This window comes from Dunckerocampus dactyliophorus, chromosome 19, assembly GCF_027744805.1.
Source record: "Dunckerocampus dactyliophorus isolate RoL2022-P2 chromosome 19, RoL_Ddac_1.1, whole genome shotgun sequence".
NCBI classification, from domain to species: Eukaryota; Metazoa; Chordata; class Actinopteri; order Syngnathiformes; family Syngnathidae; genus Dunckerocampus; species Dunckerocampus dactyliophorus.
Window position 1 is genome coordinate 8,953,909 of NC_072837.1, and position 27,868 is coordinate 8,981,776.

At 41.6% G+C, this 27,868-nt stretch overlaps 1 long non-coding RNA gene across 2 annotated transcripts in view; it reads right to left on the minus strand.

Moving 5' to 3' along the window:
- The window catches only part of LOC129172401 (uncharacterized), a 125,802-nt gene that overhangs the window by 55,014 nt on the left and 42,920 nt on the right, over positions 1-27,868 (minus strand). The gene's annotated exons all lie outside the window — the stretch shown is intronic.

Genomic DNA, 27,868 nt, shown 5'->3' on the forward strand with positions numbered 1-27,868 from the left:
TGACTGCTAGGTGGGTGACGGTGGGAGAAGATGATAAAGGTGTCGTTAATTTGTGTCAACAAAACATGGAAAATACAAAGTCAAAGCCATCAGGTGCACAATTTAGAAAGAAGAAGAGGAGAAACGGGCCAAAGATAAATTTATGGAGCTGTAGCATCACTTTATGTACACCACATAATGGAATGTTTATGATCAAATAAGCTAACGTTGCTTGGTGGCGACAGACTAACTGCTGTTCGTTTGTTTTCTTGACTGACAGTTTTAATTGTCTAAATGTGGATTTAAGTCAAAGGCAATGTAAGCGCAGCTTGAGCTTGTGCAATAAGCACCTTTCTGTGGTTGGGAAAAGTTGAGGTGGGGAGAAGCGGGGTTGGGAAGGGTTGTACTTGAAGGGTTTGTGCACTGCAAAAAAAATATTTTCCTTTCTATTCGTGTTGTGTTCAATATTTTTGTGACTATTAATTAATTTGCAGGCATTTGTGGCAATGTATAACTTAATACATATATTTTTAAAAGAATCGTTATTTTTGTAAAAACTGCTATTCTTTTCTCATAATATTATAATTGCACCGATGGAAAAAAAATGTTTTTTTTCCTTGCGATAAACAACTTTAGTATCAAAATGTCTGCCACCCTGGCCTGGTTGACAGCTTACATGTAGACTAACAACACAAAGCCTTTTGCTAGGTTCAAAAACAGTACAGATTTATGTCACATGAAAAACACGCAAATATCAGCATAATCATGGTCATCCATCACCATCCAAACAAGAGCTGACAAGTGGTTTCTTGTTGCACTCGGGGGAAGATAGAATTGATCAGTTCGGGCACTAATCTACTAGCCAGTGTGCTAACACCTGTTTTTTCTTCTCCAGAAATCACAGCCAACTTCAATAAAGAGAATCCAGTCACCTGCCAGCATTTCCAAGCACAACATCCCTCAGTCAGCCTCAGTCCAATCATCCCAACTCAGTATTACAATAAAGACAATTTATGAAAGTGAACCGGCCAGCTGCTCTTGCGGTATTCAAATATTTTTGAAGCACCTATTTCCACACACATCCATATTCCCCTGAAAAGCAATTTGTAATATTCAAATCCACTCAGTTTTCTACATGAATGGTACCAGTGTGGGTGCTGGAATCAAAAGCAGGTTAACAAAGACCGGACAGCCCACAAACAAACACCTAAAACCATTTGGCTGCACATCAGCCGTTTATCTTTATGTGGTTTAGTCTCAACATTCCCTTGATTTGGTATTGCAATACACTCATTATTTGCATTTATCTACTAGAAGTCAAAAGCAGGTGGCTTCAGACAGGTTTTCAAACATAAATACATGGTTGTTGGTCAAAATCCATCGTAAGAAACAGGCAGGAAGTATAATGGGCGCCACACACGGGACGAACAACCGCGACTGGCGAAACTCATTGCCAACATGTCGCAAACTCTGCACACGGGAGGCGACGAGCGGCTGTGACCAACTATACCGGTGAGTGACGCGTTCACATCCAGAGTGAATTACGAGTCTCCAACGGTTTTGGAAGGAATTTGGAGGTATCAAAGTAGTTCAGAGGAGGAAAGGCGGCCGGTGTTGATGGAGTACTCTTGCTAGTACCAAATCTTGCTAGCACTGAAGATAAACTTACATAAATGTCCGTGTAAATTATTGTAAACTTACCCGATATGTTTACTCTGGCGCCAAAGAGTTCCCATACCGCTGCTTTTTCTTTATATGTCTATATTATTTAAAAAAAATGTCAAATAGCGCCGGGAAATCTGACACGGCAAGTATTTTTTTCCTCCGTGTTTACCCGCGAGAGCATACTGATTAGCATCCTGTTCGCTCATTGGTTGATCAATGACACCCCTGCTGATTTGGTCCTCATCTGGGCGACATTGATGAAAAGTTGAACATGTTTCAACTTCCTGGGATCGCAGCGCAAGCCAGCGTGTTCACGATGACATGCACGAGCACAAAATTTGACGCGCTCCAATTTCGCTTGTGGCTTGGCTGGACGGTGACTCGCGATAATCGCCCCTCCAATGACAATGAATGGACTGGAGGCGACATCGCCTCTCATGTGTGGCGCCCATAATCCAAGCTCCAGAGACAGAACTCAAAAACAAAAATGGACGGAAAAAACAAAAAAAAAACCCAGCAACAAAATCTTGGTACTAATAATTAATAATAGTACACTTTGTCACCAACAAATAAATTGCTTACTCAAAATTTTTGTTGCCTCTCTACCATTTCTTCTTTTCAAGCTGTTCTTAGCCCCTCCATTTCTCTGGTGTCTGGTGTCAAAATTCTGATCAGGAGTGAATGTGTGCGGCAATCTGTAATCATGCGACTCAGGTGTCGAAAGGGGCCGAAAAGTACAGCAAAAGCAGCATTCACAGTATTTTTATTCTTAAAAAAAAGGCTGAAAAACGTTTTCAACAGACTGTGTTCTCCTGCAAACAGTCAACAGAACCATACTGTTAAATCGCTGAGCAAACTAATTGGAAGCCAAGGAGTCGCTGCCCTTTTATTGCCAGACAAAAATAATCTGTTGACTCTCACATGCTTGCAATGTAAGAATCCAGTCGTGGTGAACAATTTGAATTTTTCCTGAACAGTTTTCTCAGCACATGAAGAAAATGTGTACAAAAGGAAACACTTACGTGATAAACATCGGAATATAAATTTAATTGTTAGTTTTTCTCCTGTACTGGGCCAGAAAGAAAACTAAAATGTTAAGCACTACAGCATTAGAATAATATCGATTTCCGCCTTCCTTCCTGCCGTATGTTAATACCCACTGGGTTGTTGTGCGGAATAATGGCTGGATTTGCATTAGCAAGGCGATGTGACAATCAAAAAAGCCCTCGAATAAGCAAATCAACATGAAGGCATTTGCCACAAATCAATGCTGCGCCCACTCGGCCGTTCATGAACTGATGAGCTCGTCAAGGTACAATATGAAGTTCCTTGTGTCCTGCAGCCACCGCAGCGCATCCAAAACAACATTTGCATTTATGGATTTTCTCCCAGCGCTGCGTTTTTATGTGTCATGCTTCGGGGGAATGGGATCCCTATTCATAGTCTTTATCCATTTCATCTGCCACACAGTTTCAAATGAAAGCCTTTGGAATACCCCGGCAGAAACAGTTTTATGTTGGAGAGAGGCAGGGTGCAGGGGGGCTTTACAGCAGTTACCTCAGGGCACCTGTTTAAAGAGTGGCTCCGGGGGCCATGCTTCTCATATACCGTCTTTATATGTTGTATATATAATTCACCGTCTTGCAATACAATTATCAATAACAATCCACCGCAGTGTTGTCATCGAGTCATGTTTTATTAGCATACAAATGAATGATCAAGATACTGAAACAAAATATTTTTAGTACAGTGATTTGGTTTTGGTAAAAACTTTTTGCTTTTTTTTCCCCGTACGCCGACTCGGTTTTCGTACAATCTTGCATATAAACGACTAAACTCACTGTCCGTCCGTTCTTCATCAAGTGTGACTGCTAAATAACCCTCAACGGCGCCAAAGAAAGCTGTACAGGAAGCCTGCATCAACAATAAATTCCATCCCTTTGTCATTTAGAATAAATTCATTCACATTGATTTTGTATGGAAAAATATAATTCTCTATTAAGCTTCTGTAGCCCAGGATCGGACCGTCAAGGCCCCCGTCTTCGGTGGCCAGCCAGCTCACTCTGCACCCGACCCCTTTGGCGAGTGGTGAGCTCATTGGAGGGGGGACCCGTGTCGTCTCTTCGGGCTGTGCCCGGCCAGGCCCCATGGGTGTAACCTGGCCACGAGACACTCGCCATCGTGCCCCGCCTCCAGGCCTGGCTCCAGAGGAGAGCCCCGGTGACCCGCATCCAGGCAAGAGAAAACTTGATCCTCGGGGTCTTCTTGGATGGAACACGAGATGGACAGGTGAATTGGTGTGGTGTCTGCAGTGATGAGGACTCTGCATCGGTCCGTTGTGGTGAAGAGAGAGCGGAGCCGAAATGCAAAGCTCTCAATTTCCCGGCCGATCTACGTTCCTACACTCACCTATGGTCATGAGTTTTGGGTAGTGACCGAAAGGACAAGATCACGGGTACAAGCGGCTGAAATGAGTTTTCTCCGTAGGTTGGCTGGGCTCTCCCTTAGAAATAAGGTGAGAAGCACTGTCATCCAGGAGAATCTCGGAGTGGAACTGCTGCTCCTCCGCATTGAGAGGAGCCAGATGAGGTGGCTCGGGTATTTGGTCAGGATGCCTCCCGGACGCCTCCCTGGGGAGGCGTTAAGGGCATATGTGTCAGAACTGCATACTTCCCTGACCAAATCATACTCATACAAGACCAACTCATTCTTAATGATGGTCGAGCGATTAAAACCAATATTTTGTGGGTGTTTCTCCTCTCTCAGGAGCTTTTTATGATGTTCATTTTCACTTCCATGGTGATGGATTTCCTTGTCCGAGGCGGATTTCTATCAGAAGAGCCTGTCTTATACCCGGGAGACATAATGAAGTGCAAAGGGGAAACTAAGAGTTGATGTTATCCTTACTTCATGTAGTTTATGGATTCATTAATTTATGGGAGTGCATTCGCAAGCACGAAGTGTTGTAACCTAAACCGAATGCTTTGATGACCGGAGCTTTGTGAAAACGAGTGTTACAAACGAAGCGGCACTTGGCTATGTATACGTCATTGGGATCTATTATTTATAGCACCATGATGTAATGAATGTGAATTCCTACAGATGCTACAGAGATGCCAACCCAACACAAGTTTGTCCAACTTCCAAAGTTGTCTTTGATATTAGCTTCCTCTGACTTTCTCCGCCTCATTATAGAGATTAATGGCTCACAGAGGCCGAGTGTTGACTTTCATGATGTGTTTTGGCAATAATTTGTTTAATGGTACACTCTACTTTTTGCAGCCCATACATTTTAACTGCAACCGTCCTCAGAGGCTGCAGCTGTTGTGGTCATCTGAGAGAGAGCAGGCACAAGCTCTTCAGCTGTCACGTCACCTCCACAGTGGATGAAACAGTTCCCCAGGTGTTTCTGCCGTGTTACTTACGCCAAGGCCACAGGCTGGCCTCCAGTAGCCCCCCAGCGTTTTCAATGCACAGCCCAAAAAGCTGGTGTCCTAGTTGCCTTCTAGTGTGACTCATCCTACATTGCTGGCACTGCTTCCTGTCTCCTGTCTGTCCTGCCCTCAGGCCGTCCACCTGAGATCCCCTGCTTCACCACCCTCAATGCCACAGGATGTCCGTTTGGGATACTCCATCAGGCTGTCCTCCAACCCCCAGGCTGTCAGCCTCAGGTCTCCAGCTCCTGCGAGTCCCACTTCAGCTTCCTCATACTATCCTGCTCCCCAGCAATTTGCCTCTCAAACAACTTTCTTGTATTTTTCTGCTTTTTATAAAATACGAACCATTGACCTGAACATCAGACTGCCAGTTCATTTTATACCGTGAATGAAGCTACAGAACCAAAACCACCAAAACCACAGACAATAAACATAGACAAGGATTAGATTCCTTATTTATAAATGGAATATTATCGTAATTAGAGCATAGAAAACTAGTTTACGACCTTTTAAATACGTTTTTGTCACCTTTACACTCGTATTACCCAATATAGTAGACCATAAGAGAAAATATAACATTTAAGATTCATACTCGTGTGTTGCTGTAAATGTGCTCCCGCTGCATGGGGAGCTGAGCGGGGCGGTGGACAGGAAGTGACGTCGGGGGTTCAGAGCTGAGTTTTAGATTGGCGTGGGTTCGTAGCCCTTGCTAGGGATTATTGTGCCTGTTGTAAGATAATTTAAATCTGCAAAAAAAGCCTGTTGTTCCGGCGATGAATTCAGACACTTGTGTGTCTCACCGAACTTTACAGTGACATTGCTGACACCTGGTGACCAGTGTAGAATATTACATCTATCACAGCGTCTTTGAATGCGTCTTCTGAATGCCTTATATTGGTATTTTAGTTTAGTTTAGACATTTTACAAAGCAAAAAACTTTTTTTTTTTTAACTAATCGGCCGTATTCAACCACAACACAGCATGGTTCATTAATTAATACATTTTGGAAAAATTGTGATTGAGTGAAGCTTCTGTGTAGGCTCTCAGTCGTACAGGAGTTGTCCATCGAGGAAAAGGCTTCTTGAGACGTGACGAAGCTTCGTGACGAAGCTCTTCGGATGAGGAGCGAAACGTCCGACACCTTCTTCACAGAAGTACAGATGACGTCTCAAGAAGCCTTTTACTCGATTGAGTGAAGCTGCAAAATTTGAAGTCTCTCAAAGTGGTGAGGGGTTACTGTATTCTGAAATAAATGTAAAATGAATTGATTTCTTGCACATGAAAATGCATTGCTTTGGAGAATGTGACCGTATAGCTGCAATTCCGTGCAATTATACATCACATGTGAGCAGCAGATGGGGAAGAAAAGCGAAATGTCTTTTTTTTTTGTAATTGATGTCAGGTGCTGATTTGACTTACCGCTTCCTTTCAGTGCACAATCCCGGCGGACGAACAGATCAGCGCTATGGGCGCGTTCCTATTTCAGTTTCTAGTTATACGCCGCTTGCATGGAAATCATGAAGTGCAAGTGTTTGTGCTACATAGACGGGACAGGTTGCTTTTCCATGCAAATCATTCGCCGCCTGCCAGTCAGCTGCAGCTCGGCTGATGCTCTGGCATATTGGCAAGCGGGACGGGCGGGTCGATAAGGATTTTAACTGCATTTTAAAACGGGTAATGGTGGCCTTTATGTGTGTCATTGTCACTTACCCAAAAGTCACGGCTCCTAAGCGTCGCCATCCATCACCTGCCTGCCTGCCACATACCTCCCTCCGCCAAACTGATTCACTTAAGCTGTGTTTGTTTGTTTGCTCTCAAAGTCACTTTCATTTATGATTGAACTGGACATGGGCTAGCATTGCACACGGGGCTGCACAGCACAGGATAGACGTTGCATGAAGCTATTTTCTTCTGGCTTTCCTCAGAGCAAATTGGCTTGCCTTATTATGTTGAATTGTTTGCCTTTTATACAAGAAGTTGTCTGGCTAGATTTTTATGACTCCTGTAGAACACTTTCCTTTGGTAAACTATGACACTAAAACTTTAATTAAAAGAAAAAGCAAACCCTTGAGAGATAATGCAACAATTAAGTAAGTAAGGTTTTCACCATAAGGCTTTAATGACCAGGAGGGTACAGTAAGTGTGATAAAAGTGTGTTGTTGATCCTTAATAGAAAACTTAATTTGCTGTTTGGGCATTTTGCCATCTGGATGGGATTTGCATATATAGTCAGTAGTAAAAAAGCAATTCCAATCATAGAAATATTTATTATTATAGCTCAAGAAATCGCCCAAAGGTTTCGGATTAGTCTTATCTCAGGTGCTTACAAGTAAACTTTCAAAGAAATAAAATCTTAGTCATTACAATTAACCAACAGGAGGGCGATTAATAATTCAGCTTTGCAAATAAGCAACTCATGAAAACATCATTAGCGTCGAAATAATCGCTCAAATGTAAATTGATAAAATGCATTACATTAGGATACAATCAAGCAGTAACACATAATTCACCATTCGGTTTATACCGTAAACAAGTTTTACATTTTTTCCTGTATACACTGTGTTCCCTACTTTTAGTCATCCATCTGATGTAAATACAGTCGTCCCTTCCTACATCGCTCCCTCGCTCTATCGTGTTATTTCAAAATTAATTAATTAACTGATTAATGATAGCTGTTTATTGGTTGACTATGGCCCATTAATCGAGTCATATGTAGTTATTCTTGTAGTATTCTGGTCAATAGGTGTCAGTAATGATACAAAACATTGATGAGACATGACATTACATCACATGACCATCACACTGCTTGTAGTCAACCATGGCATGTCAGACATGATAGAGTGAAAAAAGTTATCCTCCCATTCTGTGTGGAAGTGGGAAGTTTTTGGCTTCTTGCTTTGTCCTTCTTCCTCACTCCGTTTGAAACCCTTTCTTAAGCTGAGAATGGAGTCTAGTTAGCTCGCTACCATGCTGTACTTAAAGCCGTGGCCATCTCCTTGTGTCCCTTCAGTAATCCCGTAGCCTGCGTATTAGCAATGTGGTATAAACAAACAAAAATAGGAGTGTAAAGGTGACTCTAGGGGTGTTATTTCATGTCTGGTAGGCTCTAATAATGGAATAACTATGCTCTAACTACAAAGATATTCCATTTATTAATATTGAATCCTACTTTGCCTAAATTCACTTATCACGGTCGGGTCTGGAACCAATTAGCCACCATAAACGAGGTGTGACTGTACCTTAATCAAAGTCATGATGACTCTAAATTGTCCATAGGTGTGAATGTGAGTGTGAATGGTTGTTTGTCTATACTGTATGTGCCCTGCGATTGGCTGGCGACCAGTCCAGGGTGTACCCCACCTCTCGTCCAAAGTCAGCTGGGATAGGCTCCAGCATACCCCCGTGACCCTAATGAGGATAAACGGCATAAAAAATGGACGGATGGATGATTGCATTTGTCCAGAGTTTAATACTTTGCACTTTATTTTGTTCTTGTACGGATGTTTGTGCCACATACAAATGTGCAATCTTCCAAATTGTATATAGTATTTTTTAGAAATATTTAATTGGTTTCTTATTTGTGAATTTATTAAGACTCACTTAAGCAGGAGAACATGTTATTTTAGCTGACTGTTGGTTGACTATTTTTGTTGAGACAAAATGTTTAAAATAAATATGCCATTTTTTCAGTAACTCGTAGATATTGCGGTATTTTGCATATTGCGGTATTTTGCACGAAGTGTGTTTCTTTGTCAAACACACCCACATTAAAAGGAGTATACAGTCATCCCTTGCCACTTTGCGCTTTGAAATTCACGGCTTCAAGCTATCAAGGTTTTTGAAAAATATATGAATTTATACATCAGCACTGTTTCGTGGTTGAATATGGCCTATTATTAGTCAAAAATATGCATATTTAAATGCTTTTTACATATTTTCTTGCCTAAATTATGCATTCTGAAGCATAAAATAACAAAATAATAGCGAAATAAAATACAAAGACAAGGCATTCAGAAGACCCCCATTTTGTGTCGATATGTAATATTCTACACTGGTCACTAGGTGTCAGTAATGTTCTGTGAGACACACAAGCACCAGACTCTTTGTCGGAACAACAGGCTTTTATTGCAGGTTTGCATTATCTCAAAATCCCTACGCTAACCTAACACTTAACTCTGAACCTCAACTTCACTTCCTGTCCGAGAAGAACAACAAGAAGTGTCTTAAATTGTTTATTTTCTCTTGTTGTGTCTACTATATTGGGTGGTATTTCATGTCTAGAGGGCCCTAATAATGTTAAAAAACATATTTAGAAAGTCAGAAAGAGTTTTTTTAGGCTTAGATTACCTAAATATTTGATTTACAATCCTACTTTGTGGAAATTCATTCATCGTGGTCAGGCCTGGAACCAGTTAACCGCGGTAAATGATGGATTATTGTAGTGTGTTCATTCATTACATGAGATGTGACCTGACATGAGTTTGAGGAAAGAGCTGCTGCCAGTATCGGTATAAGTTAATATCAGTATCAATAATGAAGTGCTGGACAATAATGATATATCAGATTTCGGTAAGAAAGCCAATATTGAACATCTCTATTCATAAATTTACCCTTTAATGTCTTTGGAAAAATTTTCTTCAATGACATCAGCTGTGATAAGGTCTTGGATGTTTGGAGTCTATTGCAGAATTCTGCGACAGGCTTCAGAAATGTTTTACGAAGTTAATTTTAAGTTAATGTCTGAAAGCAGGATTCCATTCCAAGCCTGCAGCGTCTGAATATTTTTCCAGACCTAATTATTTTGTTATGAAAAGAGTTTTTCTAAGGTCACTAGCAGGCTGGAAGTGAGTACCACACATGCTGGGCAGCATCACACTTTGTTTCTGTTGGGAAAGAAAATATTCGAGGATATGAATGCTTCATTAAAGTTTAATTCCCAGTGTATCAGTGTGTGATGAATGGAGCTGTTTCATCTTTGTGTATAATTACACAGCTCTGGCACTCATTCTTGTGGTGGAGGGAGCCTGCAAGATTATTTGGTGAACCGAAATCAGGAAAAAAAAAAAAAGATTGTTTGGATTAAGTCTGTCATGATTAGTTACTGTATATTTCCCCCACATTACACTTGTGTGCCAGTTTAGAATGTTGGCCTGTGCAGTAAATACAAGTATGTGTCCATCATTTCTTATGGGGACAGTTCATTTGAATTCCAAACAAATCAAACGTCGATCAATGTCCTGGAAAGAATTTACATATCCCGCTAAATACGTTTTTTTTTTCCTGACTTGAAGATTTGATTTGAATAAGGGATAAACACACATGGTGAGCACCCAACACATAGACAGAGACCGCTTGAAGAGGTGGTCTCAGATGGTCGTGATGAAGAAAATGTGGTGTGTCGATGGAGGAGACCACGACAGTTATCTGGATGCAGACTCGTGTCTCTCCAGCAGTAGTTGCAATTGTTATGAACATACTGTTTACATACTGTGACCGTCCGTCCCCACAGCCTAAGTCTCAGACTTAAGAAACAAATTTCCCGACAGTCTATTATCTTCATTTTGTAGCATGTCTCTTGGCTGCACTGCTTCCAGTAGTGTATGTGTGTATCCAATCAGATTTCAACTTCTATGTGTTGCCATGTGAATGTAATCTGCCCAGGAGAATGAGTAGTGTTGGTCTATGTCACTTAAACACTATTAGCAATGAGGTTGTTGTTTTGAACCAGATTTTTAAAAATAAGATGTCAAATTCACCTCACATGGCAGACTCGCAGGCATACAGTAAGTTCAGCAGTTTTCCGTCCTCTGATTGGTTGATGTCTGAAAGCCTATGTGAACACGCAAAGTGCGCTTGAACGAAACACTGCGTGAACAGCGCAGAACTAAACTGATCCTGTTCCAACGCTAAAAAAAGCAGAGGGTTTGCTCACCACATCCACTGTAAGTCTGAGTGTGATGTATTTGATTTAATACTTTTTTCCTTACGATCTCGACTCTGCTATTCGCTGTGACCTTCAGCGTTTTCTGTGGTGTTTTGCCTCCTTGGCGAGATGTTCCGGGCAGGCACAGCCAGAAAGAGGCCCTGGTGCAGATGTAGGACACGCTGGAGGGATTATGTCTCTCTCCTGGCCTGGGAACGCCTTGGTGTCCTCCTGGAGGAACTGTAAGAGGTGGCCGGAGACCAAAAAGTCTGGACTTCCCTACTGAGACTGCTCCCCCTGCGACCCGGACCCGGATAAACTGGAAAAATAGGATGGATGGATGTTTTTGTCACGTTATTAAGGATTTCTTGCTTAATTAATAATGGTACTGTAGCGACATGGCAGTTATGCATAGTGTTAGAGTTCGTGTTTTCCTACAGTCTGTGAACAAGACAGGCTGAGTCCTTACTTTTTTCAAAAATATTGCGAATGAGAAACAAAAAATCTGCTTTGACAAGCAGAGCTGAAACCCAAACAAAGAAGAGCTTCGCTCTTTCAAACAACCCAAATGACTTGCTGGATATTAGCGGCTTCACAAACACGGTCTTATTCAACTGTTTGTGTGTCATTGTCGAGTGGAGAAAAGGAACGGGAAACAAAGGCATCGCACTTGAATGGTGGAGGAACTTGCATCCAACTTACCGGAGGAAAGGACTTCAATTGAGTTCTTTGTTTTAATCTGCAAGACACGTCTACACTCACTTGGAGATTGTGTGACTTCAGGCATGTAAAGCCTGTGTGTGAGTAAGAACTATGAGGACAGAGAACACTACAAGTATGTGTGTGTGTGCATCTCTCATTTCCATATAGAGCACCAAGCCCAAAGGTAGTAAGTGGACTTTAACAGTGAGATAGCTCAGCTATTTATTGCTTTTCATGCTGCAGTGGATACTTGAGAGCGGTAGCTTCTCAAACTGTGGCAGTGAAATCTATGTAGAAATGACCAATAGCCATCACTGTTCTCCAGTAAGAGCACCTTTTCTCACTCAAGGCACTGCTCTGAATAATCTTTTTAAAGCCACCTGAATACATTCCACCATATGTCACGGTTTGTCCTTCAAATTGTTTCTCAAAGTGAGAGAAAACTTCCACACATGACATTTATTGCCTCCAACTATTTAAGAAGCAGCCCGCCCACACAATAAACTAATGTCAAATTGTTATCCAGACGACAAATAAAGTTAGTTTGCATTTTCAGACGACAACGATACAATCCATCAATGTCAGGCTAATCTGAATTGGAAATTATTTACAGACCCAGAATGAACCGTTTTTGTCCCTTTCAGTAAGAAGCACGGAAGATTTATGGCGATGTCATTATTCTAAACATAATCTTAGTTTTCGCTGTGTTATTTATTAGTGATTTATAGTCGGCCCGTTTACGTGTAAACCGCAGCAGAAACTGGCAGAAAAGGACGGTGCAATATGCTACTGGACAGCTGTAATAAAAAAAAATACATCTGGGAAGATTTTAGCAATGTAAGGATGTCATTTAGCTGCAGCTGCTGTCAACACTGCTCAACATGGACGTACACTGATTACATGGAAACATTTGCATCATTCAAAAGGAAACCAGGAAGAAGTCACTGGCTTGATCACTTCTCTCAAGTCATTTTTTTCCAAGTCCCAATTATTAAGCTATTTCATTACTATCATCAATATGATAATCAGGACCATGCTTAGCGGACTACAGTAAAGTTGGATTGATTGGAGGCCTTGTGCATGATAGGATTGTCAAGTAAAACAAACCCAACACAGAAATGCCTGTGAGGACCTTGATTTGATTCAAATGCGTGAAACAGTCCAACTGTAAGATGAGACACTTGTTACTCGTCAAGATCAAAAATCTATGCTTTGCTTCGGCTTGTCTGAATATGATTTGAACTCCGAAATGTTGCCCTATGTCTTAAAGAACTGGGTAAATACTTGACTACTTGTAAATTGCAATCATAGATTGTAAGTAAGCCTTCTAATTTGCCGGTGGCAACTCATCCAATCATGGGAGTGGAGTGCTTCAGGGTAGAAAATCCAACATTCAGTCACATCAAGATGTTAATACTTGTAGATCAAGCCTCCACAATAGCCAGATGCAGCTTTTCTAGTTTCTGTTTCTCCTGTTGTATTAAATCTATGCAATTCTTCCTTGCTGCTTTCTGGAACAGGGCCATTCTTCTCTTAAAAACACACTTACATTTGTACACTGACATCTTTTGTTCTTTGTGTTGTATTTGCGGTTTGTAGTTGGATGAAACCAAACGCCTCCCTCACTCAGGGTGAAACCAAAAATAACAATTAACTAGGGATGTCCGATATTGGCTTTTTTGCCGATAACCGATACGTCAATATAACTCGACATGGCTGTAACAACACTGTACAACTCGCATTGTGGGCGTGGCCTGCCGCATCGGCCAGTTTCGCGTTTTTCTACATTTCTGCTACCCACCTCACCATTAGCGGCGTTTTGACAACCCATCACGTCCTGCCACCCCAAACATGGTTCAGCAAAGCATCAGCTCAAGTACTGTATGTTCTGCGCGTGGACTGTTATGCCGAGTGAACTCGCTGCTGCAGCAGCTGCAAACTTTGCATAGAAACATGCGCTAAAATGTTGTTCAGATTGAAGTGACAGAGATGTCCTGGTGTAAAGAGATGCAATGTTGCAATTTTGGCACTTAAAGGGCTATATTGGCTTTCATGATAGGTTAAAAAAACAATACCGATTTTGACATTTTTATGCCAATATCGGGCCGATAATATTGGTTGGTCGATATTATCGAACATCCCTACAATTAACACATGTGGAACACGCAATGTAATTGCACCACACAGACAATGCGGGTATGACACAAAAATGTTGACACACAACAATACATGCAAAACAATACTATTTTATACTTCCGCTTATCGGGAGCCAGTTCAAAGGGGCATCAGTCTCAGCAGGGAAGCCCAGACTTCCAGGTCTCCACTCGATCTCTCACTGAGAAGGAGCAGCAGCTGTACTCTGAGCTCCTCCCAGACTGCCGAGCACCTCACCCTATCTCTTAGAATAAGTCAAGTCACCCTACGTAGTAAAAATGTATCCACGACCTTGCTCTTTCCGTTACTATCCAAAGCTCATGACCTTAGGTGAGGGTAGAAACATAGATCAACCAGTAAATCGAAAGCTTTGCCTTCCAGCCCTGGTCTGTCTTCACTACGACGGTACAGCGACCGCATTACTGCAGACGCTACACCGATTCAATTGCCGACCTAACGCTCCAGCCTTGTGAACAAGACCCCGAGATAATTGAACTCCTCCACCTGGGGGCAAGACTTCACTCCCAACCCCTTGGATGCAGTCCACCCTTTTGAGTCTCATCCCAGAAGTTTCACACTCAGCTACAAACTGCCCCAGTAAACACTGAAGGTCACAGCCTGATGAAGCCATCAGATCCACATCATCTGCGAATAGCAGAGAGGAGAAATGCAAATAACACAAGTTCTATTATTTGCAGACCGGTATTTTTGCTTTTTTCATCTGGTTCTACAGTCGGTGAACTTCGATTGGTCTCATCTGCTATAAAGAACGCTTCACTTTGTCCTTCCAAGGGCATGCAGAGGAAACGGACAATTACAACTCTCATTAGACCATGAAGTCGTGGGAATTATAGCCTTGACTTGTCGCTTCAGAGACCAGAGTGTCCTGCAGATATCACCAAGCAAGAGAGGAAAGCCTTTTGAATTTGGCTCTATCTAAATAATATGTAGGATGTCAACATTTTGTCAAGGAAAAACAAAATGCCTCTGACAACAAGAGGTCAGTCAGCATCATGGAAGAAAATGTGTTTGACCCTGTAACTGTTACAGTGGCAGGACCCTGCATAAGTACAGTGACGACTGATTTTCTCTAAAATCTCCGTAGGAAATGTTACAATACCACAAACAACGTCACCCTTATCTTGACGATCCTTTCACAAGCTTTAAAAAACATCGACCTCACAAAAAACCTCACCTTCAGCAAACAAGCGTACCTTCGACAGTGTTAAGACACGGTAAACAACCATCAGTTCACCCGAGCATTTATGTAAAAATAGAGCAGCTAAGAAGACATTGTTGGAAGTGAACATTTCGTTTCACAGTTTTTTTTTAAGACTTGAGTGACATGAACACTGACTGCAACGATTTCCACCTTCCGTCTTGGAATTGTTGGATCGAGCAGCGACACTTGACACAAAACACCATTCAGCCAATCAATTGGTGATGTCTTCTGCACCTTGAACGACCAAGAAAGTGAACAGAATCTCGGCAGTTCTCACGTGTTTTATCTTTCCAGTGTCTTTTCGGGTGCTGACAAATTCCTTGTTAGCACTGCTGTGGTTCTACCCCAAAACACACGGCAGATCCGATTTTGATTATGGAAATCGCACACTTCTCACATCATCTGGGGCAGGTTAGCTTTCTGTCGGAGGAGTTGAAATGAAATGTGGATATACTGCCTTTTAGTTTTTATGCCCCATATATCTGGAAATAACCACGAGCAAGCTTGAGGTTTGCTGCTATGATTTCTTTTTTTTTTTTTTTTTTTTTACTTGTTCTCCTTCCAAGTGCCTTTACTTGGAACACTTTTGTGACAAATAATTCATATTTATCACTGTGCCCTAAACTCTACTCTCCTTTTAATATATTCCATCTTATTTTCTCATTTCCATTTTATGTGTCTTATATGGAAAGTCGAGTGTGGCTGCCTTTCAAGTTTTATGTAAAGCGCTTCGAATTGCTTTGTTGTTGAATGCTGTATTATTGGAAAATGTTGCTTTTCCTAGGGAAGTGTTTTGTTGCTCATTCATCATGCTAACATGCCTAGTAAGGTGTGTAAACATGTTTGTGAGAATACTTTAGTAGGGAAATTAATGTGCTTTGTTGTGCAGGGTCCGTAATCTCTTCTGATGTGTTGCAGCTCCTGTCATGTTTAGTGTGACCAATTGCTGTGCGAGTGGTGCAAGAGAATGCTATTACCGTGTGCAAGATTTGATTGGCGGTATGAAATTTAAACTGCAATGAACACAGAACGGTAATACAGATGTATTCCGTCAGATGAATCCAAATCAAGCTTGAGCGCTCTGTGAATACAAGATTCACATGGACATGTCCAACTGTTCAATGTTTCTGTACTTTTTTGCACAACTTGCTGTTCAATAACAAGGAGCTGAACAGGTCCTTCCATAGAAAGGAAAAGCCAGTGTTTTGTTTTTTTGACAGCGGCACCAGGTAGAGCTAGATTTAGCAACAATTCAAATGCATTTTAGAAATGTTCATGCTACACTGAATGAATGAATGAGTTAGACTCCCAAGATGGAGGATTACACATCCAAGCTCACCAGAACATGATTTTGACTACAAAGTATCAGAGCTTTTCTTGGAGAAGGATAGGGCACATGTACTTCACACACGGTTAGCATGTTTTTCGGTTCACGTGAAAAATTTACACCAACATTTGGCGTCGGTTTACGTACATTTTCTGGTTAGCGTACAATATGGCGCACCTCTTGCCATGTTGTTAATACACCGCATGAGTCCAACTGTGTTATATGCATTTCCAATTGTTTTCTGCATATAAAACTACAATTGTACAACTCTAAAAACGTGTTTTGGGTTTTCTGGAACAGATTCATTGGATTTACTTTATTTCTTATGGGAAAAATGTATTCGGTTAGCATCCTTTTTGGTTTGAGTCAGACCTTCTAGTACGGAGTAATGATGCTAACCAAGGTTCCACTGTATTCCTGACTTCTACTTTGAAGTCTTGTGGAATATACAGTATGTATAACTACTATAGTGGTAAGCTGCATCTCTAAATCCAAATACATCCACCAGTCATTAACTATAACAGCAGAAGATAAATGGAATTGACCTTGGAGCTTAAGCCCTTTTGAGAATCACCTTGAGAACCCTGTGCTTTTATTAAAGCTGGGCTTTGGGGAATCATCGTGGCGATAGACTAAGGGGAGTCACTCACCCAGATTAACCTTTAGCCCTGGAAGAATACACCCTGTACCTTTGACTAGTTATTGCTTCCTGCTGCACAGATCATACATCTATTCTATTGATTGGCCTTGCCTGCTCCACAGCTCTAATTGTACCGAGGGCCTCGCATTTCACCGACAGTAATAGGTTACACAGAAGAATAAAGATGCAGTCACTAGATATTGATCAAAAGGAATCCACACCTCCAGCAAAATTAACGAGACAATGCATATGGATCAATACTGCTTTCCTCACACTTGGCAAAAGATATCGCTTTGCCTCTCTTTCGTGCCGCTTGTTTGTCCATCCATCCATTCATTTTGTCATATCCTCACTAGGGCCGCGGGGGTACGCTGGAGCCTATCCCAGCTGACTTCGGGCGAGAGGCGGGGTACACTCTGGACTGGTCGCCAGCCAATCACAGGGCACCATTCACACTCACATTCATTTGGACAATTTAGAGTCTCCAATTAACCTAACATGCATGTTTTTGGAATGTGGGAGGAAACCGGAGTACCCTGAAGAAACCCACGCACGCACTGGGAGAACATGCAAAGGCGTCCCTTAGGCTGGCCACAATAAAAGGCCACTCTAAAATGCGCAGTTTAACTGTATCAGGTCGGGGTGTCCCGATCTAACTTTTTCACTTCCGATATTACAGCCATCAAAGAGATTCACCTGTGTCCGTTGTCCATAACATATTCCTTCCGATGTATTTGAGGCTTTTGTATATTTGCTTTCTATTAAAAACTGTCCAAAAAACAGTAATGATAGGGTCCAAAATTTTAAGCCTATACCCGACCCTATTTTTAAGACTTTATCAGCGATAATGTTGCCATGAGTTGTTCATAAAAAGACATTATTTCATTTTCTACTGCTTTTGATGTTCAGGGTCTGAAGTGAGCCTGAGCCCATCCAGATCTTCTCCTGACCTGGTTCAAAATGCAACATCAGAAAACTTTACAAGGAATAGGACCTGATCTGTCACGCCGTGAACTTGGTTGGACCCAAAAAGGCAAACAAGCAGGGTGGTGTCGGAAAAGAAGTCCTTTAATAATTTGTGCACCACAGCGGTCAAGAAGAAAACAGGGGGAAACAACAAAAATCTATGGTGCAGGGCAAACAGTAACAAAATAGCACCAGGAAGGGAGGGAACCGAAAATAAACACTACAAAACTCCAAACGGGAGGACTAACTGGGAGAAGCTACCGAACTGGCAGGAAGGCAATCATTTTAGACAGCATATCTCAATAAAGGATGAGGCTGGCCGGCAGGAATACGTCTGGAAGGATGACGATGTCTTGTGGCGTGAGTCCATGAAGGTCAATCAAACGACGCCTTCCTGCTGCCACAGGTGTGACTATAAAGAGGCAGCTCTGATAAACACCTGTGGCTCGTTCGGTAGCTCCACCCATCAAGGAGGCCCAGGGTCTGCAGCACCAGAGTGGTGTCACTGCAGAACGTGACATGATCAAAGTTGTGGTGACCAGAAAACACCGTTTACATGGCAGATGTGATCAAATTTAGGTTACAATTTAGTTGAATTTAATAGGAATAATTGAAAAACTACAAGAGAGAAAACTAATTATTCATAGGAAAACAATGTAATAGGACCGCAAGTCAACAATGAACTTGCAATGGGCTTGACACACTAACACAAACCTCACTCACGGAATGAACAAGATGGGGAACTACTACTGGGGAACAATAAACAACTAACGCGACGATAAACACATAATTCTATCACCGATCCTAGAAAATTAACAGGCACGCTCGGAAGTCCAGCATTAACCAGGCTGCAATACAGTATAGTCCACGTCCAAGGACATTCAATCCTACCAATTAAGCTAGTTGCAACATGAACAGCTTACCAGCTAAAAAGAAGAGTTAGAATAGGAAACGCTGTACGAGACATATACACAGCAACAAGCACATTCCAGCAGACAACGGCAATAAATTATGAGAACAAGCAACGTTGCAGTAGGCTATAATCAATGCTGGATTCCTGTAGTTAGTACATCTGAGACAAGGACTGAAACAATATGAATGTGGTTTGGCCATGAGTGTGTGTTGTTTGTGTGATAGTCTAAGGGGATTATTATGAAGTGGATTCTTCGAAGCCACAGGGCAGTAAAGCGCTCAAACACTTAATTAGTCACACTCGATGCGAGGCCCTCCCATGGCGAGACCCCGTGCAGAGGTTTCGGGTGTCAAGCATCCCGCTGCCTGTTTTCTCTCTGTGAGCTTAGCAACAGAACGGAACAGTTTCATCATTAGCTCCTCTGATGTGTCATGCAAGCCGGCCACACACACACACACACACACACGCACGCGTGCACGTGCAATTGCTGACCACGTTGCCCACCGACTCTATCCTTTTCATCACCCCCAAGAGCGTAGGGTTCTCTTAAGTGAAAGGTTGGGGAAGGTGAACTTTCGCAGTTGGTAATTAAGGTTGTTAGGAGTGTAAAATGTTACCTATAAAACGTGCACCTCGCTGGGTCAATTTGCTGCTGCACCTAAAGGGAGCACTCTGCCTTAAACCAAACTGATCTGGGAGATCATTAAGATGCTCACACTAGCATTTTAGCACTTTTACAGGTTCAACCTACTGGGGAAATCATTGCTGATTTGTTCTCTGTAGTGATGGGTTCTTTGAGTTTTATGGCATTCAGAAAAAGTGTGTCAGGGTTAGTGGGAAATGAATCAATTCTAGTTTCATCTCGCTTATCCTTCGGTGATGAATAAACTGTGCCAATGACGTGAATGCAAGTCGGACTTAAGATGGAGAGTCAAAGCTGCACGCTGTGCAGACCGAGATCAAAGTCCAGCTTGGTGCTGTTCTTATGAAATCCTGTAGATGGCAGTTGTGGACATTTCCGATGACTTCAAATCGGCACGTTCCAAATAAACTGAGCCATTACCATCACCATTGTACAACCATTCTGGAGCCGCCTTCCCTCAAGAATGCCCAAGGAGAAATTACGGATAATAAATGCATTTGCAACAAAAATATACACACTTTTGATCACACTTTTCATGGCCTGTCGCTGTCAAATATTGTTGACAAAACTCATCCACCTGGTCCATAAGATGCTGATTAGACAGTGTGATTACTGCACAGGTGTGCCTGAGACTGCCCCCAATAAAAGGCCATCCAAAAATGTGCCGCTTAACTGCTTTGTGTGTGTGTCTCTTAGGCCTTAAGAGAGCTCCTAAGGCGGCAAAATGTCCGGTGAGTATGCTGGCCATGCAAGAACTGGGATGTTTGCAGCATGGGGCCGTGCATTATCATGCTGCAACATGAGGTGACGCTTGTGGATGAATGATGAGATCCTGAGGCCCATCGTTCATACACATTATTAAGGTTGAGTACACATTTTTTAAAAAAATAGAGGTTAACTTCTTTTTGCACTTGTATGGCAGGTGGGAATGTTAAGAGGTGTGTTGCATGCAGTCGACTTGCCTTCAGCAATCGTCACTTTGCTCCTCTTGTTATGCCTCCATCAAGTCATCAAAAGCATGTCTTGTTGTTTTTTGCTTGCTTGAACAGTTCATAAAGATACGACTGTGGTAGTTTGACCTTGAAGCTATTTCCATTTTCATAATTTCCATGGGAAATTTCGTTGACTAGAGTCCTGGAACGGACACCATGTACCAAGAAGAGGACAATGTTGCCTTCCCTGCCATGTTGAGAGTATTAAGAGTGGGAGTTTTTCTCACAATGAAAGCACAACCTTCTTGTGAACTCTTAATAAACATGAAAAATGACATCCAATTTTATTAAGAGGAGAGAGAGAGGTTGTACTCCAAAGATGAAATACAACTTCAGCTAAACATCAGCCAAGGCATTATCAAACTGGGTGTGCAGTCATTGAGGGTAAGCAGCACCCAGGGACGATGGCCAAGTCCATTATGTGCGAATCGGCCTTGAAGACGGTCATATATGTTGGAACATTCTCAGACTCAACATATCTATAAAGGTCACTGCAACATTTCCAGGTGAAGATAACAGGAGAAATAATAAAAGGAAGAATTGAAAGAATCCTAAAATCCAAATAACATTTTTCCGAGCGAGTCAACGGAAGTTCAAATGCTGTTTTTCGACTCATTGCACATGCAACGTTGTTCCAATGTTCTTTTTTTTATCTATCATCTGCAAAAAGCAATTAGAACAAGCAAAAATGAGGTCTCCGAGCAATTCAATGGAAGTGTTGGATGTTCCATCTCTTCTCTCTTGATTCTTTTCCCCCCCTGCCCCCCAGGGCACTTAAAACGAAGATGAAAAATGGTCACCAACAAGGTGGTTTTATAGACGGTGCTGACATTTGCAGTTACACCTATCAAGTACTTGCGAATATCAGTTTTCTATCCACTGTGCTCTCCTCCTTTCCATTTTCTCTCTGTCTTGATTTAGTTCATCTCTGCTCCTTTTGTCTCCCTCGCTGACAGAGTAATTCCATATTCCCGATCTGGTTGCCATTATTTACATCTCTCTCTGCATGCGTTACAGCGTCTATCTGCATGGAGAAAGGGCCAGCTCTATTAATTAGGAGCACGGTACCATTAAAAAGGATCCACAGGGGGAGGCGCAGGTACCTGCCCACCCTGTCCTCCCACAGTGCTGGTGATTAATGATGTCAGCCCTATCAAGGGGGTCCTTATCAGACATGGACGCTTCTACCAAACAAAGCCAGGGTTAGAAACTCGCTGTTTAACTGATGAAGTGGGGCCGATGGCGAGAGGATGCCGAGAGCCACTGTGAATGCTAACGAGCTCCGGTGTCGATTGTTCGGCAAACACCTGGGAACATTAACTGTTTACGTCCACGGATTGGGGAGAGGTGCACGATTGCTTCGCATTGTTTGATCACTTCAATCACTTGATCACGTCTTACGTTAAAAAAAAAAATCATCCTCGGTTAATCGTTGGTTGACACTGCAGGTGGTTCTCGGGTTACGATGGGTTAAGTTCCTAGACTGTGATGTAAGTCGAGTTTTAGTGTAACTTATACCTGAATGTATTCCCAAGTCACTCACTTTGCACGCAGAACATGAAGGACATAAAATAGAGCAATAAAAAGATAAAATACAACAATTTAATGAAACAGGAAACAACTCCAAGCTTTTATCCCTGTGGTCATCTTGCAGGCTTTTCTACCTTCTTAAAATACCTGTAAAAGGGTGGGAGTGCCTTACAAAGTTAATTTTCACTTCCATGGTGATGGCTTTCCTTTTCTTTGTCGCACTGCCCCTCGAGTGGACTAATGAAGTCCAAAAACATAACTAATAGTTGATGTTATTCTTCCTCATTGTGGCTACGCAGGCACACACTGTATTCTTCCACCCAGCACGAGGGGCTGCACGTGGCGCATATCCTTCCCCTGGCGTGCACAAGGATTCGAGTCTCATGCTTACGGACCAAAATTAGGTATTTTATTTACTTGTGCGAGTGTGTTTGTAACCGCGAAACGTCGTAACATGGAACATGGAACAAAACAACTTTGACAGCAGCCTATCAGCTTCCTAAACAACAACTGGAAGTTAGCTCTGTCGCCTGTCTGTGATGTCATCAGCGGTTGACTCTGTAGTTCTTTGCCGATTAAGACAGTTACACCGTAAGTCCCAAAAATATTAACACAAAACGTTTTTTATAGTTTTACAATTATAGTTTTACATGCATAAAACCATTCTAAATGCTAAAAGGGATAAATGAACATTTCAAACTGTTTTCTGCATGTAAAACGTTACAATCTGTAAAAGGGTCCGAACATTGCATCCTCACTCTATCGTGTTTAAAAAAAAAAAAAAAAAAAACAAAAAAAAAAACAATAAATGATCGCGGTTGATGGCCTATTATAAGTCAAAACAAATGCATATGTATGGGCATTTTATGTATTCTTGGACCAAATTAAGCATTTTCACTTATAAAAATGGCTAAATGAATGAAAATACAAATACAAGGCATTTAGAAGATGTTATATGAAGTGTAATATCTGTGACGTTGTGTGTGCCTTTAAGAGGCAGAGCCTGGGAAAGTGATGTGTGTCACATCAGCCAGCTACATAGAGTTTCTGGGTGTTAGCATGGTTAGCAGTGTGGAGAGTGCCAGTGACTGGCGTGAGTTGTGGCTGACAGCAGCTCCTGTTTGAATGTTCACTGCAAATGTGTTATCTGCGCCATTGCAGTACCATTGCAGTAGTATTCTACTACAATGGCCACTGGTTGTCAGGAACGTTACACTGATGAGACAATAGCCAACAAGTATGCCGTCAATGCTAACGCGTGAGTCTATGTAATGTCTTAAATATAGGGGTGTTATTTCATGTCTAGAGGGCTCTAATGATGCTTGAACCCATATTTAGAAGGTCTTAAACAGGTTTTCTATGCTCAAACTACAAAAATATTCCATTTAACAAATAAGGGATCCTACGTTGCTGAAATTCACTTATCGCGGTCAGGTCTGAAACCAATTAACCATGATAAACAAGGTACAGTTGCAATTATAAAACGATAAAGTCATGTTTCGTGTTCACCTTTATGGCTTCCGAGAACTCATTAATTGCATTTAAATGATTTCTTATGGGATGAATTGATTCGGTTAGAGTCAGACCTTCTGGAACGGACTAATGATGCTAACCAAAGTTCCACTGTATTCTATTTAACGACAGTTACTGTATATTAGAAGCTATGGTGCAATACAGTTCCACCCCAACCCGCAAGCTACAACCACAATAATAAACATTGTTAACTTGTGTCAATAAAAAGTTTGCCATTTTATGTTTTTAACGACAGATTTGTCGATTCAGCTCTCGGATCTCATTATAGTGCAGACACAACGGGCAGTTTTTGCAATAAATATCATGTACTCTGACACAAATGAGGGTGTAGATGACAATGAATGACCATAACTGAGAAGCTACACAAAAGCAAAACACATCTCTGTCCTGCTAACAGCCAGTTAACTCCTCGTGCAACATTACCCAACATTAAGAACATGTGATGAACTGAAGATGATGAACATGTTTGATTTTTGATTGTGGGGCATGTGCAATGTTGTTACTGTGCTTGTTCCCCTACTCGTGTCTTCTCACAGCAACTGACTAGTTTCTCCAATTGAAAATGCATAATTTGCTCTAAAAATTGAATGTGTAGTTATTCCATATTCCTGCAAACAAACCCAGGCATTGTGATCAAAACAATACCTTCACACTTGTCACTCTGGGACTCAATAACCAAAGAAACAGCGCGTGTGTATGAAATGCAAGCAAGATAGAACAACTGGAAAACAATTTCCTTCTGCATCAGTAAAGCCAACTAAGCCAATTAAAATGTTGTAATTAAGGGCTGTAAATGACAGGATTCAGAATGAAGAAATAATCAGGTTATTTGTTTCAATTATCGGTGTACTGTACGGTGGATCCCTGCACATTCACCATTCAGGGCTCTGCAAATTTGCTCATTTTTGGTCAAAAAGTTATTTTGCTCTCAGAAAATAGGCCTAGAAAATCTTATTCACCATAAGTCAGTAATATCTACAGATAAAATGTACAGCATCGCTGTACCATTCTTAAAAAAAACCCTATTTTTACATGTTTATGTCTTTATGCTTCACTGCTAATGTTTTTTCGTCAAGTGTTGAGGTTTCACACTTTGTCCTGTGGTCCTTGAACACACCATAGTTGTGTGCTATGAGATGCAAAAGTTTGTTGGGCGATGGAAGCACGAGCTTCAACAGTCAATCCGGCCTCAAAACCTGCAGCAAAGTAAACATAAGCTAATATCGCTAATGGTAAATCATGAGTGGAATTACAACAGGCATGCAGTGTGGATAATGTAGACGTGGCTTGGAGAAACGTCTTCGCTAACCTGCTGGCCTCTATTGCAAAGCCTGATGACCAGGCTAAAGGCAACACCGTGACTCGGATTCCATCTGTCCATCGACCATCTTACATTATCATTCTTTAGAGACTGGTACTTATAAAATTTGATTATAAATGCGTTTAATAAAGGCATATTTAAGGCTTAAACCTGGATTGTGTTGCAAGTGAACAATGGCAATTATAGACAGAAGTAGGGTTTTGGAGCTGAATCTAATCTAATACTTACAATAGTCACTTTTATTGCAAAAGCTGATCCAAAAATAGGCATTTTTATGACTGTATTAATTACTCGTCCCGGAACGGGCTCTACTGTATTTAGATGCTGATTTTATAGCTTCTTAGGGAAACTACTTAAAACCACCACAACAGAGGCTCCTCTTTCTTGTGTTCAAAGTATAAGATAAGAAAGGAAATTGATACCCAATTAAAAACACAACTTAATTGGCCCTGCACGACATGCTGAGCGCGCCTTTGTGCGCAACAAGGTTACGTTGCGTAATGGGGCGCTTTTGAATGAATGATTTTATCAGATGTGATGGAAGCACCGAGATCAATAAAACAATCTGCGAGTCTAATCTACTTGAATCTTCGTTACGAGTCATGCCGGTTATCCCGTGGTTATGAGATATCTGCACCGATACCCTTCCTTTCAACTCGCTCCGTGCCGCGCATATTCTGCAAAAGGAAGTTGACGAATCCTTCCGCGTGCCATACATCAGTTCTATCTGTCCTCAGTTGAGAGAAATGGAGAGCGAAGGAGAAAGATTGGATTTCGCCTCGCTGACGATGTGCCACTACAAAGGCGATATCTCTCCTCCGTGCTTAGATTGCTATCTCTTATGGGACTGAGGCGGAATACTGTATGAGATAGAAGAGGAAGCTTGGCATAATCATTATTACAGCTGGAAGTGGGATCTCAGAAATATATCCAACGCACTTGTCCATTAAGGGATTAATTGTTTTCATTCTTATGACTGCGGTCTTGATTAATTTGTCTGGAGAAATAGTGTACAGTAGACAGGAGAAGCTGTAGCTTTACATCATTCTAGTTATTAACAGTTGGGTTTCACTTCCAAAAAATGCTACGTGTGTGGCTGTTTCAAATGAGTAAACACTCGCAATAGGAAAGGATTCTTTCATGCGACAGAAGAAAGGGCTGACTTGATGTGAATCTAACATGTACGCAGTGTATAACGCAACCTGCAGCGCACTGATTGCTCATTTATTTACTAGATGCACCTCATTCGCCTGAAAACAATGGACAGAAATGATTCAAACCAGGAAATAACGGTCAATTATAATCTAGTTCTATTGTCATGGTGAAGGGGAGCCAAAATTGCCAGTTGCCATGTGAGAAATATTTATCACCATTTGTGGCCCAGTTTGAATTATCGCTGTCAAACTCGAAAGCAATCTCGGATTGTATTTGAACTCATTCAATCCCAGCCATTTTTCAAAATTCAACCCGGTCATTTCCGACAATTTGGACTGATTTTTCAAGGCAGACAGAATATTGTCTTCTATGGCGATATAAACATGGAACCTACCAAAACAACAATGAGACTTTCATCAGGAAAAAGGAGTTTGTTTCTACCTTTTTTCATTCTTTAGTAATCAGCAGTAGAACACAGGTAAGTTTCAGGAAAATATCAGTTCCCAACAAAAAAAAAGGGAGAAAAACAGCTTTTTGTACAACTTTCACTTAGTTTTATATCAAAATAACAATGTATTTACAAATATAACACCATTTACAATTTTCACATTTGGAACTAAACTGTGTGTGTGCATGCATGTGTGTGTGTGTGTGTGTGTGTGCACCCGTTAAAATTTCCCTACAATGAGTAAACTTCTGCATGCCTACACTCCTCCACGTTCTCTCACTTCTTCCTTGCTGTCAGGTGTATTTACATGCAAAAAAAATCCATGCCGAATTCCTATCAAATGCAATTCTGCCATCTTGTGGCTGTTTTTATGGCTTAAAACTGCTCTAACAGAGACATCTTTTAGCGTGCATTTGCCTTATCACCGCCGTAAAAGACGTATTATGTTTTTGGGATCGGGTGTTCGGGTTCGTATTTTTTGACATGAATCCGTATGGCGTCCCCACTAGCAGTGTAGTGCATCAACTGTGACTTTCCCCCAACTTCGGCCTGTGAGCCGAGTTCTGGCCAGTTTTCGGTGTTGAGGAAAGTAGTTCCGGCTAGTTGGTGGTGTCACTTTATTAAAGCGTTTTGCTTCTCAAGACAATATGCCTTCAAAAGAGTAATACCTCTGCATCACAAAACAGTTTTCCACAAAAAAGTCAGACTTCACAATCGATTGGCGTTATTTTCTTTCCGTTTGTATCATAAATGTCTACACGAAGACACTGACACTGAAAGTTTCCCACTGTCCCTTGACACCTCAGCCTTTCCTCCCAGGGGGCGCGCCCCGCGATTTGAAAAGCAGTGTTTTGGATCAACAAGTAGAAGACTAAAAATGAGCTTGACAAGTACCTGGTGTCTCTTACTGAAGTCAGGAAGGCATAAGAACGGTATAATAAACTGAGTAGTCCACTTAACTTATTGTTGAGCCTGCCGCAGATTGTGTGAAACTGTTGATTAATTTTGTCTTTGAGCAATTGAGGCAAACGCAGCAAAATGCTTGAAAATAATGAGATGTGTCAAATTCAGTATGTAATATTTATTTATCTGTACAAACCAACGTACAGTTACTCGTACCAGCATCATTCAAGCCTTAATAAAGACACGACCTGCCAAACTGAAGACATTTATGCCTTCAATCTGTAAGGTACAGATAAATAAATAGATCAGTTATCAGTTTCTCAATAGTGTTTCAAGTGTGTGTGTGTGTGTGTGTGTGTGTGTGGTGGGTGGGTGGGGGGGGGGGGGGGGGGGGGGGGCATTTCTGTCCCTGAGT